Source organism: Cupressus sempervirens, chromosome 1, assembly GCF_028749045.1.
Source record: "Cupressus sempervirens isolate cs-2001-9-10 chromosome 1, ASM2874904v1, whole genome shotgun sequence".
NCBI lineage: Eukaryota > Viridiplantae > Streptophyta > Pinopsida > Cupressales > Cupressaceae > Cupressus > Cupressus sempervirens.
This window is the reverse complement of record NC_143118.1, coordinates 10,004,145-10,024,231: the sequence shown is the minus strand read 5'-3', so window position 1 is coordinate 10,024,231 and position 20,087 is coordinate 10,004,145. Positions and strand designations below refer to the sequence as shown.

At 30.8% G+C, this 20,087-nt stretch overlaps 2 non-coding genes and 1 pseudogene across 2 annotated transcripts; 2 read left to right on the top strand and 1 right to left on the bottom strand.

The window, feature by feature from the left end:
* Positions 1–1,664: 1,664 nt before the first annotated feature.
* LOC149575892 (uncharacterized) lies at positions 1,665–18,083 on the bottom strand (annotated as a pseudogene).
* Positions 8,593–8,712, top strand: LOC149575894 (U6atac minor spliceosomal RNA). The gene has a single exon (XR_016358087.1). It is a non-coding gene; the product is annotated as a U6atac minor spliceosomal RNA (small nuclear RNA).
* On the top strand, positions 15,325–15,444 carry LOC149575893 (U6atac minor spliceosomal RNA). The gene has a single exon (XR_016358086.1). It is a non-coding gene; the product is annotated as a U6atac minor spliceosomal RNA (small nuclear RNA).
* Positions 18,084–20,087: the final 2,004 nt, after the last annotated feature.

Here is a 20,087-nt window from a genome sequence, read left to right as displayed (position 1 = left end):
TACTATTAGTCATGTAACCAAGTTTAGTCACATATATACAAATTTTAGTATTTTTTTAGTCACATATTGTTGTTTTTGTACTAGTCATGCTAATTAGAATTTAGTCCATTTATAGGTTGATCTCTATTGGCCATCCAAACAAGCATAGATGTAGTAGAGTACCAAATGAAAAAGTCACAAGTGCTACTGCTGATAGATTGAAATTGAACAGAAAATGAATTATCAATAGAGTTGAGTATAGTTTGGGAACTTTCGGCTAAGGCAGAGGAATATCCTAAACTTAGTGTTTTTTGGCCATGGAAAGATATGAGGGAAGCATGAAATAGAATAGACCTTAAGGAGAAAAATAATTTAAAGTAATGAAAGGACTTTGATGGAGATTCTATTCTCACACACAAATCAGAGTTGAATCATTCAAAAAAGATTTTTTTACTTCAATAATTTTTATTTTTTTTATGTCCAAATCATCATCCTTATTCATGGCATACGTTGCATTCTCATTTATCAAAAAGGTCTTGGAAAAGGTGGGCATCTAGGGATGCATATCTATATAGAAGTCAAAGCACATGAGTAAATGTGAAGTGTTGGGTGCATTTACTATCTTTATTATATACTTTTATTAGGATATAATTGGAAATGTGTGACTATTTAGATAAAATATATTACCACATTGAATTAAATGATTGTATTTATGTAATTATTTGTAAAATATATTGAAATTTTAAAATATTGTATATATCATAGAAAAATAGATCTTTATACCATCTTGACCTCCTCACCAAATGAACCAATAAAGATAAAGAAATTACTAACTTCTTACACCAAAATTTGAGGGTGTTCATGTTGAAAATTGGCTAATGAAGATATGTAATTGTTGTCATTTATGGCAACACATGATGTACATGCTTGTAGAAAACCTCAGAAATAAAGATACTTAGTTTTTGGTACCCAGAAAATTATCTAGGTATGAAATTGGTTTACAACAGTCTATTGTTGAGAATGACCGAGGGGGAGGGAGTCAAATACATATAGCTTAAGTACAGGTGACTATAGAGTTTTCCTTAAAACTATTTCGATTTATAGTGACCTTTATATTTGACTGCTTCATAGCATGCCTTGTGCATGCCTTATGATTTTTATCATCTGCAAACATATTTTTATTTCTTAATGTGTGATTGTATACTTTTCTTGTTGACTTGATTTCTAGTTGATATTGAAGATGTTTGTATGAATGATTATGTTAATGCACATGCCTATTTTTGTGGTCATCCTGAGTTAGACCATAGGTAATTGTCTTCTGTAGTTTGTGTATAATTACAAGAAACCATTCCTTTGCTTCCATCATATATTTAACCAACATCACTATAGTGTACCTTGTTTTACTCAAACATGTGAAGGATGCCTTTAGTGTCATCCTATTTTTTTTCTAAATGTATTTTTAACTCATAAAAACTGGCACATTTTTATTAATAAAACATTATAGTATTTTTCAGACGTGCCTTAAAATATTAAGCTGGGCCTACTTTGCAAAGGAAGCTTTATGGTTGAAGTCACTTCATCAATTTCCATTTATGATTGAAGTTGTAGAATTTCTACTTAGATAAAAATCATTTGCATGGAACCCAACCAATTTATCGGTTGCCATCTGATCAAACCCTTAAAATTTACCCATCTAGAAAGAAACTATTGTGGATTTCTTCCATTCCTTGTGCATCACACATTGTAAAAATCCATTGTTACTCCACATTACTCTCAAACTCATCATGATCTTCTTTTAAAACATTCATTGGACTCTCTTCAACTCTAAAATCCATGGAAAAATCCATAGGAGAAAGCACATTACAGTCAGAAGAATTTAGTAACCCAAGAGAATTTGAAGAACTATTAGAATAATGTTTATTAACAATGATTGGTAGTTGAACATTTATTGCCAATTCTAGAAATATTTACTTAGCTCCAAATCTTTGTCTCCTCTTTGTAGCTTCTATAGAACTCTCTAGAGGTCTGTTGGAAGTTTACAAAAGACAAGACTCCTCACATATGGATGTAACAAACAATATTGCAATGTGCTTGTTAGTAAATTCTGTCTCTTTTAGTGTCCATATATGTTCACTTTATTTTGACTTTGCTACCAAATTTTTGCCCTATTTTCCTGCTGCTATTCTTTGTGTTTTGTTTTCATTACCAATTTATCATGGTATCAGAGCCACGTTTTAGTTCTTTGGGCTATGTATATATGGTGCTTTTGGTATGAATTTTTATACTTGCAGGTGTAAAATTTGGGAGTGAGCTGCAACAACATTTCTTGTGACAAAGGAAGAATATTACAACAAGAGAAAAAGGGTTTTTCTTCAACAAATTGGTGAGAGTTTTTCAATTTCAAGTCTCGGTGTTCAAGTTTTTTAAATATCTTTCATTCTCATCCAAAAAGGAGAGAATTTAACAACGGAATCACTTGGTGTTACTCTGCCCACAGTTAAATTGAATGGAAAAAACTATTAAGATTGGGTATCTCATATTGAAATCGCTCTAACTCTTCAAAATTGTTATAATATTATGACTAGTAGTGAACAGAGGCCTACAAATCTGGGAAATGATCAAGATAATTGGGATAGAAGAGACAAGAAGGCAACAACACTAATCAAGCTTACACTATTAGAAGAGGTTTTTCTAGAAGTTTGTAATAAGAGAAGTGGAGTAAAAGTATGAGAGATTTTGAAGGATCTATATCAAAATTCAGATGATGTATGGATCTTATCTCTCACTACTAAGTTATATAATATGAAATTATCAAGCTCACAAGAGATAGTCCCACATTTAAGTAAATTGAAGGAGAAGAAGAATGAGTTTGCTTCTCTTGGAAAAGATATCTATATGATAAAAAATTTGTGCAAATTATATTACAAAGTCTTCCAGGATCTTATCAATCATTAATAGGGGGTTTAGATATTGTGGATAAATTAAAAAGTATTAAATCTAAAGAATTATGTGCTAAGTTAGTTCAAGAAGAGAAAAGACAAGTTAAAGAAAAAGAATCATTTGATGGTGAATCTCAAGTATTTTTAATGAAAGGAAAACAATATTATAAGAAGTCATAAGATAATCAATTTAAATAAAGAAATTTGAAGTATAAAAATAAAGGTGCTTAAGTAAATGGAAATGTAATTATTCTAGCAAAATGGGTCATAAAGAAAATGAATGTTTCCAGAAGAAAAGAGATATAGAGAAGAAGGTAAGTAATTCTCCAAAATTTTATGATTCTAAAATAAATGCATTTTGTGTTGCACTTAAAGAAAATAACACTTCCAAAGATGATTGGGTTATTGATTCCAGTGCTACACAACACATGACTCACAATAAGGAAAAATCTGAATCAATAAGTGAAAATACTATAGAGAAAATATATTTGGGAGATAATAGTGCTTTAGAAGTTAAAGGAGCTGGTAATGTCAAAGTTGATAATGATTTGTTCAAAGATGTGAAGTTAGTCCTTGAATTAAAAACAAATCTACTTTCAGTATCTCAAATTGCAAGTCAAGGATATAAAATATAAATCTACAGTGATAAGTGCTTAATCAGAGATGTCAATGATAATTACAAAGTTATTGCAATTGGTAAAATAGAGAATGGACTATATAAGTTTCAAGAATTTACTTCCAAATGTGGAGATAAACATATGTGTGCTAATGCTCAATATGATGATATGAGCAGGTTATGGCATGAGTAGCTGGGACACGTCAATTTTCGAAGTCTCAAGCTTATGGAGAGATTACAAATGGTGCATGTGCTTCCAAAGATATCATTAAGTCCCAAGATATGTGAAGGATGTGCAATGGGAAAACATGTGGAAAGTTAACCTCAAGGTAAATCATGGAGAGAAAAAACTCATCTACATCTAGTTCATAGTGATGTTATGGGTCCTTTTAAAACACCTTCAATTGGATGATCAAGGTATGCTCTCACCTTTATAGATGATTATAGTAGAAGAATTGTATTTTCTACAAAAGAAAGATGAAGTATTTCAAAAGTTTAAAGCTTTGAATGAAAAACAAAGTGTAAAGTGTTTAAAGATAATAAGAACTAATAGAGGGGCCGAATACATAAATAACACTTTTTAAAAATTTTGTAAAGAACATGGCATAAAGAAGGAATCAATTGTCTCTTATTCACCCCAACAAAATGGGGTTGTTGAAAGGAAAAATAGAACTATAATAGAAATGGCTAGGTGTATGCTTCATTCTAGAAATTCAAAAGCTAAATTTTAGGTTGAAGTAGTTCATACTGCCGTATATATCTTGAATAGAACACCTACTAAGGTGGTTTTGAACATAACACCAGAAGAGGCATGGGGTGGAAGAAAGCCTACAATATCTAATTTTAGAATTTTTGGCTGTAAAGCATATGCTCACATTCCTGATGAAAGAAAGAGAAAACTTGAAAGGAAGAGTGAGAAGTGCATAATGGTTGGATATAGTGAGGAATCAAAAGGATATAGGTTATACAATCCTAGAACTAATGAGATCTAAATTAAACAAAATGTATGGTTTGATGAAGATGTTAAGAATGATAACTCCCCAACATTATCTTTCTTTTCAATTTTGATTGATGAAGAAAAGTCTACTTCTACCAATGGTCAAAGTCAAGGTGTGCAAACTACTACATGGGAAGAGACTCAAGTTGAAGAATCAAGTGAAAGTGATCATAAAAATCCAAGGAAATTTAGAAGCATCCATGAAATTTATCAAGAAGGTCCTAGAAATATATTTGCTAACTATGCTCTTATGACCAAGGTGATGTAGGTTGACAGTCCAAGCACGTATGAAGAAGCAAAGGGAAAAGATGAATGACAAGCGACTATGCAAGAAGAATACAACTCTTTGATAAAGAATGGAATGTGGGAACTAACAAAACTTCCAAAAGGAAAAAATATGGTTGGTTGCAAGTGGACCTATAGAACAAAGTTTACATTAGATGGAGCTATTGAAAGTACAAAACAAGGTTAGTGGCAAAAGGTTTCTCGCAAATAGAAGGTATAGATTATATTGAAACCTTTGCTCCAATTGCCAAAATGACTTCCATTTGTAGATAGTTGCTTTAGTTGCAAAGCTTGGTTGGAAATTTTTTCAAATGGATGTGAAAAGTGCATTTTTACATGGTGACTTAAAAGAAGAAATTTACATGCAAAAACTACCAGGATTTATTAAATATAGTGAAGAAAATATGGTGTGTAGATTAAGAAAATCACTCTATGGTCTTAAGCAAGCACCAAGGGCATGATACTCAAAAATAAATAAGCACTTTCTAGATGTTGGATTTAAAAGAAGTAAAATTGATCCAGATGTGTATGTAAAAATATAGTGATGATAAAGTTGTTATCATTGTATTGTATGTGGATGACTTGATTATTACAAGCGATCAGACACATGATATTGAGATAACTAAAGATCAACTCAAACAAGTTCTTGAAATAACTGATTTAGGACTAATGCACTACTTTTTGGGCATACAAGTATGGCAAGAAGAAGGAAGGAGCATGCTTTCTCAAACTAAATATGCTCTTGATGTGCTAAAGAAATTTAATACGAGTGATTGTAAACCATGTAATACATCATGTGAAGTAGGATTGAAGTTGAGCACTAACTATACTCAAAAGAAGGTGGATGGAAAATTGTATGGACAACTTGTTGGAAATATTTTGTATCTTACTATAATTAGACCAGATATTGCATATGTGGTTGGTATTGTATCCAAGTACATGGCAAATCCACACACATAACATTGGAAACAAACTAAAAGAATATTAAGATACATTAAGGGTACTTACCAGCTTGGTATTGAATATAGATATGGAGGAGAGCCTACTTTAGTTGGATATACAGATTTTGATTATGTAGGTGACATTGATGATAGAAAATCAACTTTAGGATATATCTTTCATCTTGGATCAGGATCAATTTCATGGAGCAGCAAGAAGCAAGCAACGATGTCACTTTCATCTACAAAAGCTGAATATATTGGTTTATCAAAGGCATCTCAAGAAGCATTGTGGCTCAGGCTATTACTTGAAGAATTGCATTATCCACAAGACTCTGGAACATTGTCTATTGTAAAATTTACTAAAGTTAGAGATCTATTACAACTCAAGGAAGCTCCTATCCTCTCCAAATAAACATTATGGGGGGTGTTAGAATAATGTTTATTAACAGTGATCGGAAGTTGAACATTTATCGCAAATTCTAGATATATCTACTTAGCTCCAGATCTTTCTCCCCTTATCTTCGTAGCTTCTACAAAAATCTCTAGAAGTCTGTTAGAAGTCTATAAAAGACAAGGCTCCTCACATATGGATGTAACAAACAATATTGCAGTGTGCTTGTTAATAAAATTTTGTAGTGTCCATATCTGTTCATTTTTTTTATGACTCTGCTGCCAAATTTTTGTGTTGTTTTCTGTTGTTGTTCTTTGTGCTATGTTTTTATTATCAATTTTTCAAGAACTAATTTGTTCATTGATCATTTCAAGAGAATATTTTTTAGTATCAAAAAAATTATAGTTGACAACTTGTAGATCATGGTGTGTTGGGGATTCATCCATCAACAAATCATGCAAAGAGCTCATCATGTTGGAGCTTTTTCATACCAATCATGAAGTCTTTCTCAACTCTCACAGAAGTTTCTTTCACAGGTATAACTTCTATATTATTTTGATTTTCTAAGCAGGATTTGAATGTCTCGTTTTTAATGGGCAACTTCTTACAAAGTCGGGTGTTCCAATAGTTCTTTATTTGGTTGTCTGTTTGACCATGCAGTCGATCAGCTATCAGTGACCACCTGAACATGTAGCATGGAAAACTTACATCATGACATAAAGCAAAAATAAAATATAAATATTCTTATAGTCTTCTATAATTATAGATTATAGAGTGTGATATGTTAAAAATAGATATATCTTTACATTTGAGACCGCTCAAAACTTTTGCATTCCATACAATCTGATGAAAGTTGAGCTCATTATAATTATATACAACTTATTGACTCTTTGATGATCTACAAAGTTTACATACTGAAACAAAATTGGTTGTCCTTTATAATCTAAAATAGATGTTTTTTGTATTATATTCTTTACTTATTTTAAATTGCAAAATCTTATGATCAAATTGATTTTAACAAATGACTCATGAGTATGTGAAAGTCAATAAAACATTTGAATCTGAGTTAATAGAAAAATCAATACTAGCCTGATGAATGAGCATTCCATGTTGTCAAGGAAACTCTCGATAGAATCTAATCTTATATTAGAAGTTAGAAATTCATCCTAATAAGGGAAAAAAAACTAACATAACTTTTGACCTTCAAACTGTCGTGCATTGTTGTAAAGTAGTAGAATAAGCAATTTTGTACATCTTTTATAATATTGACAAGAGATAGCCAAAAAATTACCTCCAGGAAACTCTCGAGAGAATCTAGTCTTATATTAGAAGTTTGAAATTCATTCTAATAAGGGAAAAAAGACCGACATGACTCTTGACCTTCAAACTATTGTTCATTGTTGTAAAGTAGCAAAATAAGAAATTTTGTAAATCTTTTATAATATTTGCAAGAGAGAGATAAAAAATTACCTCAAAGAAACTCTCGAGAGAATCCAGTCTTATATTAGAAGTTTTAAATTCATCCTAACAAGGGAAAAAAGACTGACATGACTCTTGACCTTCAAACTATTGTTCATTGTTGTAAAGCAATAGAATAAGCAATTTTGTACATCTTTTTAGAAACTGATGTACATTTTTGGAATAATTACTTTCAAAGTATACAAATAAAGTAATCATTTTTAAGAACCATTATTTTCCTTAGAAACTAATTTGAAAGGATTTAGGACATTGATTTTATAACTTTAGATTTAATTACATAAATCAAAATTTAAATAGGCTTTTAATAATGATTATAAAGATTATGTGTAGTGATTTATAAGGCTTTTATTAAAGTATGTGTATTTTCATATAACTAATGTATTTTTTATGTTGTAGGGTTGATGACTTTAATCAATGTGCCAACATGTCGATGTGGTGTTAGCCCTTGTTTGTTAAAAATCTTGAACACACCAAAAAATCCCAGGTGTAAATTCTGGTGTTGCCCAAATAAGAAAAAGGTTGTTAACACAATTAATTTTGTTAGAGATTAACATAATGAATAATGAATAATTAATTATTATACTAGGAACTAATGAAGATTTGCTATTGGAGGGACATGATGGATGTGGATTCTTTGATTGGGCTAGTGATGCACAAACAACAAGTACAATGTGTAATGATGGAGTAGAGTGCAAGTGTTGCAATATTAAGAAGGCTGAAATTTACTTTTTACAATGTCTTCTTTGCCTTTTAATTGCATTTTTTTGTCGGGAACATATGCCAAAAAATGCAATAGCTATAATTTGTATAAGGATTTTTATCAATGACAAATCAGACATGATATCTATTATAAACTTCTGTTAAAATTATCTTTGCAACCAAATCTTGTCTTTAGTGTTCTAAATAAGACTATGTTCAAATATCATATTTTTTATTTTCTTTATATATTTAAAAATAAAATGATTGTGCTTGTAGAAAAGGAGAGACGGTTGGCATCTCCCTTGATAAGGATATGAATAGTCTTCAAACTTCCTTCACACATGGTTAAGGCTATCCATCATTGACAGATCTTACCTATAAGTAAAATGATTTTAGTTGTGATATTATATTCAAATTGATAGTTATATTTAAAGTAAATTTTTGATATTCTTTATGCATACAATTGTATTTATAATCAAATTCTTGAAATGTAATTAAAATTTTAAAAAATGTTGTTAAATATTTATAATTAATTTTTTTAACTTTTGACTTCTTTAACAATAAACATATATATTTAAAAATCACGCTTGCAATTGAAGCAATTATAGAGAATATTGAATATAAAAATAAAATAACTAGATTTAAATCTAATGAATTTAAAAGGTTGTGGTATACCTTTCTTACTACAAAGTCAATTTATAACGAAGAGGATACTAAATTAATTTGACTTAAAAAAATTAACAAAAGAATATTCTTTTATAAATTCACATTAAGATTTAAAAAAAATATATATTCTAATTCCTATTTTTATTGATGCAACCAAAGACGGAATAGTCATCTACCGGTTCCTCTTCAAGACAAACAAACAACTCCAATTGATATTCCAGAACTTATTTTCAAAATACGCGAATTCCAGAAAAGAACTTATTCCAAAATAGTTGAATGTTGCATTCAATTATTCCACCAACCAAATGGACCCTTAGATTAGATTTGAAAATGTAATGCCCTGCCAAGGGATCCAAAGAATTTTACTAAGTTTGCCAAACAATTTTTTTTTTTTAAACATGAAAGATAAAACCATTCATAACATTTGCGGAAGCAATAGCAACAATACAAATGAAAATAAACATAACATATATACATAACGGGCTACATTCTTTAAAGATCCCTTAACATTGTATCACATCTAAATTAACTATTCATTTAACATCCCATCCTTATGAAATAACAATGATACATCCAATGTACTTAAACAATATACAAGTGTCCTTTTGTAATTATATTTTAGTTTAGCTCAATCATCCACTGTACATATCACAAGGTATGAAAAGCTTAAAAGAATAAACATCCAAGTAAATAAAGTACATCATCATCATCTAATATTAATCCATGATGCAATAACATAAATGAAACCACATATCATACATGATACATCATCACAAAAGATATAAACATCCATCACAAAAGATAACCATATATCACAAACATAAATAACTAAGTGTACGGTTCCTCCCAACCGTTAATAGCATCATTAGACTATCATGGATCTTAGCCATCCCTCCATGCGTAACATTCCAAGCACCGAAGAGATCATCGGTATTAACATAGTAGGAATGTCACTCCTAAAACATCCTACTAACATGTAAAGTAAAGCATAGGATACCATCATCTAACATATGCAAATCATCAATATAAGAAACATCCCAGTAAATACATCCATCTTAAGGTATATTATCTATCATAATGCTCCAAGAACATAATGAAGAATAAATACCAACCAAGGATACTCCAGCCATGATGTCTCGGACGGATCTCAAATGATAAGAGTGAAAATACACTACCACCTGACCGCGTGGAGCCTAAGTGGTCCACTCCCACCGTGCTGAGGAGATAATCTCAAGTCTCAAACAGGATATCAATTCACGAAGCACAAATCTCTATAAGTCCAGGAATCCTAAAAGTATACTAACTCAAAGGTTCCATCACACAAAATCGACATCTAATTTCCAGAGGCACACAATGACATGTAGGAAACTTACTATGCAAGCGGGAAAGTGTCATCACATTTATCACGTACAAGTTACCCTGGCAGTTAGCTAAACTCCACGGGTCCATACTGATCTCATGCGGCCACTAGTATCCTCTCATATTGATGAAGCATACTACGAAATGCACGGTCGTAACCATGCATTCTCACTACTCCCATCCTAGCCTGTACAAGCACTCAAGGCATGGGCGAGAACATCAAAACAATTATCTTTTTAGGTTCATTTAATCCCCATTTAGTGTGTAAATGTTATCACTTCTTAACCAAACTTACAATGAGTTACCTTGGCAGCCACTTAGGGCCCCGACCTCCATTGCAAGCCACTTCCCGACACTACAAGTAGATTACCTACCCTAAGCTCATGGAATCATAGATCTCAAAATCATAAAAGATAATCCATAATAAAATCATCAAATATGCATAAAAGCATCAAATATTCATAATAAGAATCATCAAATCTCTAAGACAAGAATCATCAAATCTCCATGAGCATCTGAAAAGTATCCATAGAAAATCATGACCTCAACAGTTTTCTATTGGCAACTGAAAGCATCACTGATAATCATAATAATCATTGGTTCTCAATAACCAAAATGTATCTCAAAATAAATCATCATATCCATTGGTTCTCAACAAGCAACCAAGAATATCTCAAAATCATATTGATCGAAGACTCCAAAATGGTTGAGTCAAATATGTCACAACATGACATCATCAAGAAATAAATCCATATTTCAGTCTTATCATGACGACTAGAAAGTAATCCAAGGATAATTGATCGATGACTAAAAAATGATTAGCTCAAGCATCTCAGATATATATACATCTCAGCTTCACACATGAAGGCTGAAGAACAAATACAAACATTTCATAGAGCATACGATCACATAACCATGGATGGGCTTATAAAGATCAAGACCAAATAAGATCAACATGCCATCACATCTCATAACCCCCGAGCCTCTGGTAACAACTTAGGACTGGTCAACACTAGTCAACCCAAAACCCAAAACAAGAAGCATATAGAATACACGATGCAAACACATGTTTTGGTTTACTAAATTCACATAGTTGAATAATGTGTAGGAGTTTCCAGTTTTCTGTTTGCAAGTATACTTCAAGTGTTTTAAGTTTCATCATTTGACCTACAAGTCAACCCAATTGTTCTCCAATAGCATTACCCTTCCATTATTAAGAATTACATTCTAAGAATAACTTAAGGATAAATATTCATTAAACTGATCATCATTGACCTTAATTAAATTGTTTTTTATATTTAACCATGATCCATATTCTAATTGATTAACCTTTCAACTTTTTTAGGATCATTATTCGTTATATTATAAGAGGACTAATTATCATTCTTTGAATAAGAGATTATAACTTTATTAAAATGATCAATTACATCAATCAATTAACATAGGTCCATATTCTAATAGTCCTCAATTAAATATTACTAAGTCTTCACCATTAAATATCTAAGGTCATCATTCAAGTCATAAGAATAAGACCTATCAACTTGATATCAATATTTTTACAATCTTATTAAAAGAATTATATCAATTAAATCTTCATTACTTAACTTAATTGTTAATTAAATCTAATTAACTCTCATTGATTGATTTAATTAATAATTACATAATCATAGCAACGTTCCAATTAATATCAGTTGACTAATAACTAACTATAATTATGTATGATAAAAGTCAACTATAATTCAATACTCAAAAGATCATATTAATAATTCAATAATAATTATTGAAAATCTTAAATGACCATATTCGTCATCTTTCAAAGAATGCCAACATTCTCTTAACAAATTCGTATTATCATTAATCTTTTCAAATAAGACTCTATCGCACAACTTAATTATTAATATCATAGTTATAATATCAACTCAATGAATATCAATTGATTAAAAATCAATTATAATCCAACTCCAAAAATTATTATCTTTTACCAAACTTCAATCAATAAATAATCTCCACTAGATTAACCCTAATCAAATTTGTTGATATCTATTTAAACCATTATTTATTAATAGTTTGCTAGTCTTTACAAACATTAATAAATAATAAACTCTTCAAACTATACATAATCTATAGAATCCTTTCATAAGCTCATTAGTTAATATTTGGCTAACTCTTAACTCCATTAAAGTATTCAAACATATTAACCAATAACATAATAATTCAATATCATTCAGAGTTTCTAAATTTAAATCAACGTAATATAAATTATCATCTTACAATTGTTTAATCAATATTAAAATCAACCATTAGACTCCATTTTCTAATTGTTCTAATAATATTTTGTCTATGTAAACGTTGTTTGAAAGAGATCCCTATCACAAACCAATAAGACTCATTGTATATTTTAACATGAATAATCTCCAAATTCTTAACATTATCATCTTCATTAAACAACTCTAAAATTGTTTAATATATATTAAATAGTATTCAATATACATTATAAAAAATTCACTATATAAATTATATTAAAATCTCTTTTCTTTTAATTTTTTCTCATCCATTTACTTAGATTGACTAATAATTAATTACACTTCTTCTAGTATTAATTAATCTTAATTAAATTTGATTTAATTAGATTAGATAATAAACCATATAAAACTAATGCATATTAATAAGATTCTAATAAGGGAAGATTTCAATAATATCTTTAATTCATTCTATGCTTTGATATATTATTTTTGTGAAGTTTAAGCATAAAGAACTCTTGGTTATGGGAAATGGAGAAATATATGTCCTTGAATAAAATAGTCTCAGTACGACGGCCATATCTCCCTAATGAACCGTTGGATCGAGCTGAAATTGAAATATGTTGGAGAGGGCCAAGTTGCGTCAATTCTGACCGGAGCGATCGAATAAATTCGATCTCAATAAAAAGTTATGAATGACTAAGTTCGGGTCTATCCAAGGGGCAGCGACAGGGTAGTTTGTGATGAATTAAGAATTTCCTCTTAAAATAATTGTTTTCTAAATTTTACCATAAAAAGGTTTATTCATACGCATCTAAAAATATAATTGATAGAAAGATTACGTCTAACTATTCAAAATTTCAACTTAGAATTTCTATTTTAATTTCAAATCTATTTTAATTTGATTCTAATTCGAACCCAAACCCGTTTTCTCTTTTTTTTTTTAAAATCCATGCATATAAAATTCTCAAATAAATTTAATTGCCCAAATTGAAAATGCATACAATAAAAATATGAAATTTCTCAAAAGGCATATGGAAGACACGAAGAAGACAGGAATGCATGATGCAAAAATAGCATAAGAAAAATATCACAAGAATCTACCCGGATTCTGATGCTAATTCGCTCTTCCTCAGAAAACCCGCAGAGCAAGCTCCCTTCTTCAGAGTTCTTGAGTTCTCCAATGCTCCAATTACTCTCCACCCCCCTCCTAAGCTTCTATGAATGCCTGAATATAAAGAGCTCTCAAGAAACTTTTGGATTGCTTCTTGAAACCGCTGAAAAGTGTCACCAACTAAGCATGGGTCTTTTCCAACCTTTTTGATGAGTCATAGAGTTGTAGACGCCTTGTGCTTAGTTGATGCACTAACCCCCGTGTTGTTGACACATGTTAATTCCCATGCAAGCTTATAACTCCAATTTACTTTTTAAATAATCTCTATTTAAATTTTATAACTTTCATTTTAATTTTTATAACTTTTATTATTATTATTTTATTTATTACTTTATTATTATTTTATAATTATTATTAATTTTAATTTCTAGTTTTCTTTTATTTAATTCATTTTTCCCAATAATTCACATTTAATTAATTACAATCAAAATATCAAAGATCATGATATTTTATTAATTTTCTCAAATAAATAATTTATTAATTAAATCTATTTATTAAGACTTAATTAATGGAAAATTCACCATAGACCTCCAAGATAAAATATGAAAACCCATCATAGAATAAATCATACAAAATAAATCTAAAGGGTTAAAAATCACGAAATATGTCATCCGACACATTCGATGGGTATTCAACTCAAATATTTATCCTAATTTTCCAATTAGGACAAATGGCTCAAAGGGTTGAGATTTGGACTTGAGAATTTATCTCCCCTCTCTTATCATTGAGATAATGTGATAAGGTACGCTCATCTTGGCAATTCAGGGAAGTCGATACCCGATACCTGCAACCTGCATAAAAATTATGCATGTACAAACACAATATATACTAAACTAAACAGACAATGGTAGGAAGTGGTGCATCGTGTAGATCCCGACTAGCAGGTGACTACGACTCCCTTCCTTAACCACATCAGACACGCCATGCAAAAGCAAACACGCAAGGCAAACACGCACACCATACACATGCAAGTATGGGTAAGTATCCATAAGAAAGCACATATGATAATAAATCATCTTACTAATCATCATTAATAATTGAAAGCAATGTAATAATCATCATCAATAATTGTGAACACTAAAAATAATCATCATACATACATGAAATGTAGAGTCTAAGTAATCTCATCACATAATAAACTGAATCCATAGCACAATATCTGATAATCTCAAAAGAATGCTGCTAACCAACAACATAAAACTAGTTCTAAAAGAGTTCAGCAACGATAACAAAATGCGAACTAGGGGCAAACACTACAGAAAAACTACTTTGCCTTCCCGTAATTCGCCATGTTGTACAATTATATAGAGAAATGACATACAACTTGTCCTTTTATGTTTCCTATCTTTGTTATAACAAACTACGTGTTACCAGTTTAAAAGGTAAAAATGAGAAGAATGGGAGCATTCCCCTTGGGCACCATTTCATCTGCATAACAAAATTAGCAGCCTAATAGATGACGTTAAAAGTGGAATATTCTTGTCTTTAGCCTTCTAAATAAGACTATGTTCAAATATCATATTTTTTATTTTCTTTATATATTTAAAAATAAAATGATTGTGTTCGTATAAAATGAGAGACGGTTGGCATCTCTCTTGATAAGGACGGGAATAGTCTTTGGACTTCCTTCGCACATGGTTAAGGCTATCCATCATTGACATATCTTACCCAAAAATAAAATGATTTTAGTTTTGATATTATATTCAAATTTATAGTTGTATTTAACATAAAAATTTTATATTCTTTATGCATACAATTGTATTTATAATCAAATTCTTGAAATGTAATTAAAATTTTAAAAAAATGTTGTCAAATATTTATAATTAAAATTTTTAACTTTTGACTTCTTTAACAATAAACATATATATTTAAAAAATTATGCTTGCAATGGAAGCAATTATAGAGAATATTGAATATAATTTTAAAATAACTAGATTTAAATCTTTGGACTTCCTTCACACATGGTTAAGGCTATCCATCGTTAACAGATCTTACCCAAAAATAAAATGATTTTAGTTTTGATATTATATTCAAATTTATAGTTGATATTATATTATATTATATTATTTCTATAAAGATGATCCTCCTCCCTCTCTGTTGGTACTGCCTTGGCAGCTTTGATGAATAGTTTTTAGTTTCTGGCTGAGGCCATGTTGTTTATTCCAATTTCGGCCATTCGTGGGTGATCCGGCCCTTTTTTGTGAATTGTAATCTTAGTAATTTTATTAATTGAAAAGGACTATTCATCAAAAAACAATTATAGTTGTATTTAACATAAAATTTTGATATTCTTTATGCAAGCAATTGTATTTACAATCAAATTCTTGAAATGTAATTAATTTTTTTAAAAATGCTGTCAAATATTTATAATTAATTTTTTAAACTTTTGACTTCTTTAACAATAAACATATATATTTAAAAATCACGCTTGCAATGGAAGCAATTATAATGAATATTGAATATACCTTTCTTACTATAAAGTCAATTTATATGAAGGGGATACCAAATTAATTTGACTTTTAAAAATTAACAAAAAAATATTTTTTATAAATTCACATTAAGATTTTTTTAAAAAAAATTCTAATTCCTAGTTTTTATTGATGCAACCAAACACGGAATAGTTATCTACCAGTGTGAATTTTAAAAAAAAAAATTTCTAATTCCTATTTTTATTGATGCAACCAAACATGGAATAGTTATCTACAAATTCCTCTTGCAGGACAATCAAATAATTCCAAATGATATTTGAGAACTTATTTTCAAAATACGTGAATTCTAAAAGAGAACTTATTCTAGAATAATTTAATGCCGCATTCAACTATTCCACCAACCAAATGAACCCTTAGATTAGATTTGGAAAACTACTTTGCCTTCCCGTAATCCGCCATGTTGTACAATTATATAGAGAAATGACATACAACTTGTCCTTCTAGGTTTCCTAGCTTTGTTATAACAAACTACGCGTTACCAGTTTAAAAGGAGAAAACGAGGAGAATGAGAGCGTTCTCCTTGGGCACTATTTCATCTGCATAACGAAATTAGCAGCCTAATAGGGGAGAGGCACCAGTAGTGGAGCGGGCTAACTTTGTCAATACATAGCTCTCACATGGAATGTCGTGAGACTTCCGTTTTTTTTTACAAATATAAAATAGACACTTAACTAATTATAACTAAGGTTTGAAGCTGCCACTCATCACGCAAGTTGTCAAAATAATCTATTTAGTTTGAAGTGTCCAAATATTAACTTTTTAGACATTTGACCAAAGCTTAATAATAAAATCGTTAATAAATGATTGTTTAGACATGATTTCTTATGAAAATATATACAAATACATTTTATGAAAGCAACATATTAAATAATTAAAGGTCCTAATATTTTTAAATAGCATTTATTTTAGTTATATTTTATTCTTATATGAAACAAAAACAGACCAATTGTTGATCACATTGAACACAATTATGTTCAAATAATAATACATTATAATGTTAAAAATTAATTAAAATATACAATAATATATATAAACCTATTTATAATCTTATCTATTTAGTTCATTTCTATTTTCAATTTATTATCACAATGTCTAGTTTACTACATGCTACAACCTAAATTTTATATAACCTACTTTAAATTTGGGCACCATTAACCCAAAAGAATTATCGATGCCCCTATAATTGATCACTGTTATACCTATACTGCTAATTCTAACACCTATTCTTTAAAAATCTCACTCAAAAATAAACACTATAATATTGATTACGATATTTTCTATGTCCTAACATGTCCACGCGTTGATCAAATGTGGGCGTAGCTTACATGTATTGATCCCGAAGTTTCTGAACTAGCGTTTGTGATTGTGCCCTAAAATCGTTGTGACATCTATTATGTTGGATGCAAGGGGTTTATTTCGTGTCTGAAGCGGCTTTATGCCAAGCTTCTTTGAGCTATGCTAGTCTACTGTATGGCGAACTACTTTATTCCAAATGCACATAGACATTTTAGCCACGGTTAGCGCAGTATGAGGGCGGATGGCCTACTCGCCTACTCAAATAATGGGATGGGCGGTTACCTTCTCTGTCGTTGGAACCCACATTCTAGCAGTATCGCCCTGACCGAGCTATCCTCTGTCCAGGTCCCCTTTACAATAGTAGGGGCAGCGCCTTCCAGGTTGTGGTGGGCGTTCAGAGGTGGGTGTTCAGGAGGCATTGCTGCTATTGTTAATGTAGGGTAGGGCTTTTCCTTGTATAAATTGTGGGCGGTACCCTGTAACCTTTCAAAATTGTGGGGAGGCCCTGGCGCCCCTTTTTCAATATAGGGCATGAATAGTAGGGCCTGCGGGTCAGCCGGATATGGCTCCACTTTTCTAGCAGATGCATCGTGTACTGAGTTTTTCAATACAAACTTTTGGTGAAAAATAGTTTAGATCTTTGTGTATTTTCAACGGTGTGTGTTCACACCATATTTGGAAAGGAAATAAATTTTCTTGAGCAAAATAGTCACATAATTTCATTTTCCTCTAATGACTTTACCTTCTACTTTTCCATGATTAGGGTTTTGATCTTTGATACCATACCTTCTTTTTGGAGTATTTGTGCTCAGAAATACCTTGCACTTGTGTTTGTTACATTTGTGTTGGTGGAAAATTATCTTCCATCCTGTCTTTTTGTGCGTATTTGGTTTTAGCATAACATTCTTTCTAACTTTCAAAGATTGTATTTGTCGTTCTCCGTTGGGGAGTGATATATTTGCAAGATTCTGGTTTTATTTTGTGAGATTCCTATACTGAGTTGGCTGTTTGCAAAATTTTAATTCTTACAAGAGGCCAAAGGTTCAGGAAGGTTTGGCTGTTCCTTTCCAGATGCTGATGGCACTGTAGCTTCACTAATAATGTTGCCAACTTATCCATTAATTCTACTGGCTGGAAATCATATGATTCAAGCACTGATGAGATGTGTTTCATGACATCTCATTGATTTCATCCAGCCTGCTATGCTATTCGGGAGGAGAGGTATTTCATTTCTATATATTCTTGAAATTACCTTACTAGTGAATTTATTAGTTTGAATAGAAATTTATGAATCATGCTATAAGTACCATGATATCAATTTTAACATCCAAGAATGTTCTAAACTTTTCTGTAAGTACTATTAGATCCATTTTAATATAATGTGTAGATCCAGATCCTTTACAGGGTATTTGTGTAGCTAATATGGCCACAAGGTTGTTTAAAACTGTTGACTTCTGTTTAAAATCGATTGACTCTTCATGGTAGAACAACCACAAAATCTTGTTCATGTGTTTATTTGCCTTTGGATTCAGCAAAAATAAGTGAAACATCTTGCACAATAGATCAATAAAAGGTTTGTAGGATGTGATTTATTTGTAGACATTTTAGGCTTTTATGATTTCGCCAATTATTAATCGACACCAATATGGAATATTTCTTCTTCACTCGCAAACATGCCCATCTAAATTACTCACAATGTTTAACAGAAGCCATTGGAATTCATAAGTCTCTCTAGCATCGATCGGCCATGGGCATCTTTTCTAGGTACTCCATGCTTGCAATTAAGCGCTTCTGCAGCTGACCTTATCAGTTCCAGGTGCCTCCTTCGTTACTTTCAGGTGTCTCCATTTTTTGGGGGTAATGTACCAGTTTTTCTTTCCTCTTTGTTAAACTTCTAATGAATATTTGTGATAGAATAGTTTTTTAGTTTAAAAAAGATGTGTAAATCTTAACCGGATTTAATTACAATCACCAGTTCTTTAGTGTTGCAGCGATGCTTGTCTTTATAATTTCTCTAGTTGCTATAGTATTTTCTTGGATCACAATTTAGTTCATTGGAAGTGTTTCATATGTGTTCCTTAAAATACTAAATGGTTGGTTCACGGTATATAATCCCATTTGGCTGAATTACCATTTGCCTTTTTGAACCTATGAAGATGTGATCTTGGAGTTTAAGAGTTTATTCTCAGTTTATGTTGTTGATTCGTCTTCTATGGAGGAGGGATTGTGTGAATAATCAAAATGCTTAACTGAAAACTAGATGCGTAACTGGATTCTTTACTAATAGGTGTTTGCGACTTTTTAAGTGATATGGAATGGTTGTATTCCTTGCTGGGTGTAACATTTAAATGCTGGTATACAATTTGCATAGATTTGAGCACTCGAAGTGTTTTTCAGAGAGTGCATTTGGAGAAGCTATCAAACTTATGCTAGACTTCAAGAGTGAGCTATTTACGTATCTTCAGGAAAATGAAGTCTGTTGGGAAGGAAATATTTACCAAATTACTTAAAGGTTGAGTTGGCTTTAAAGGTAAGGT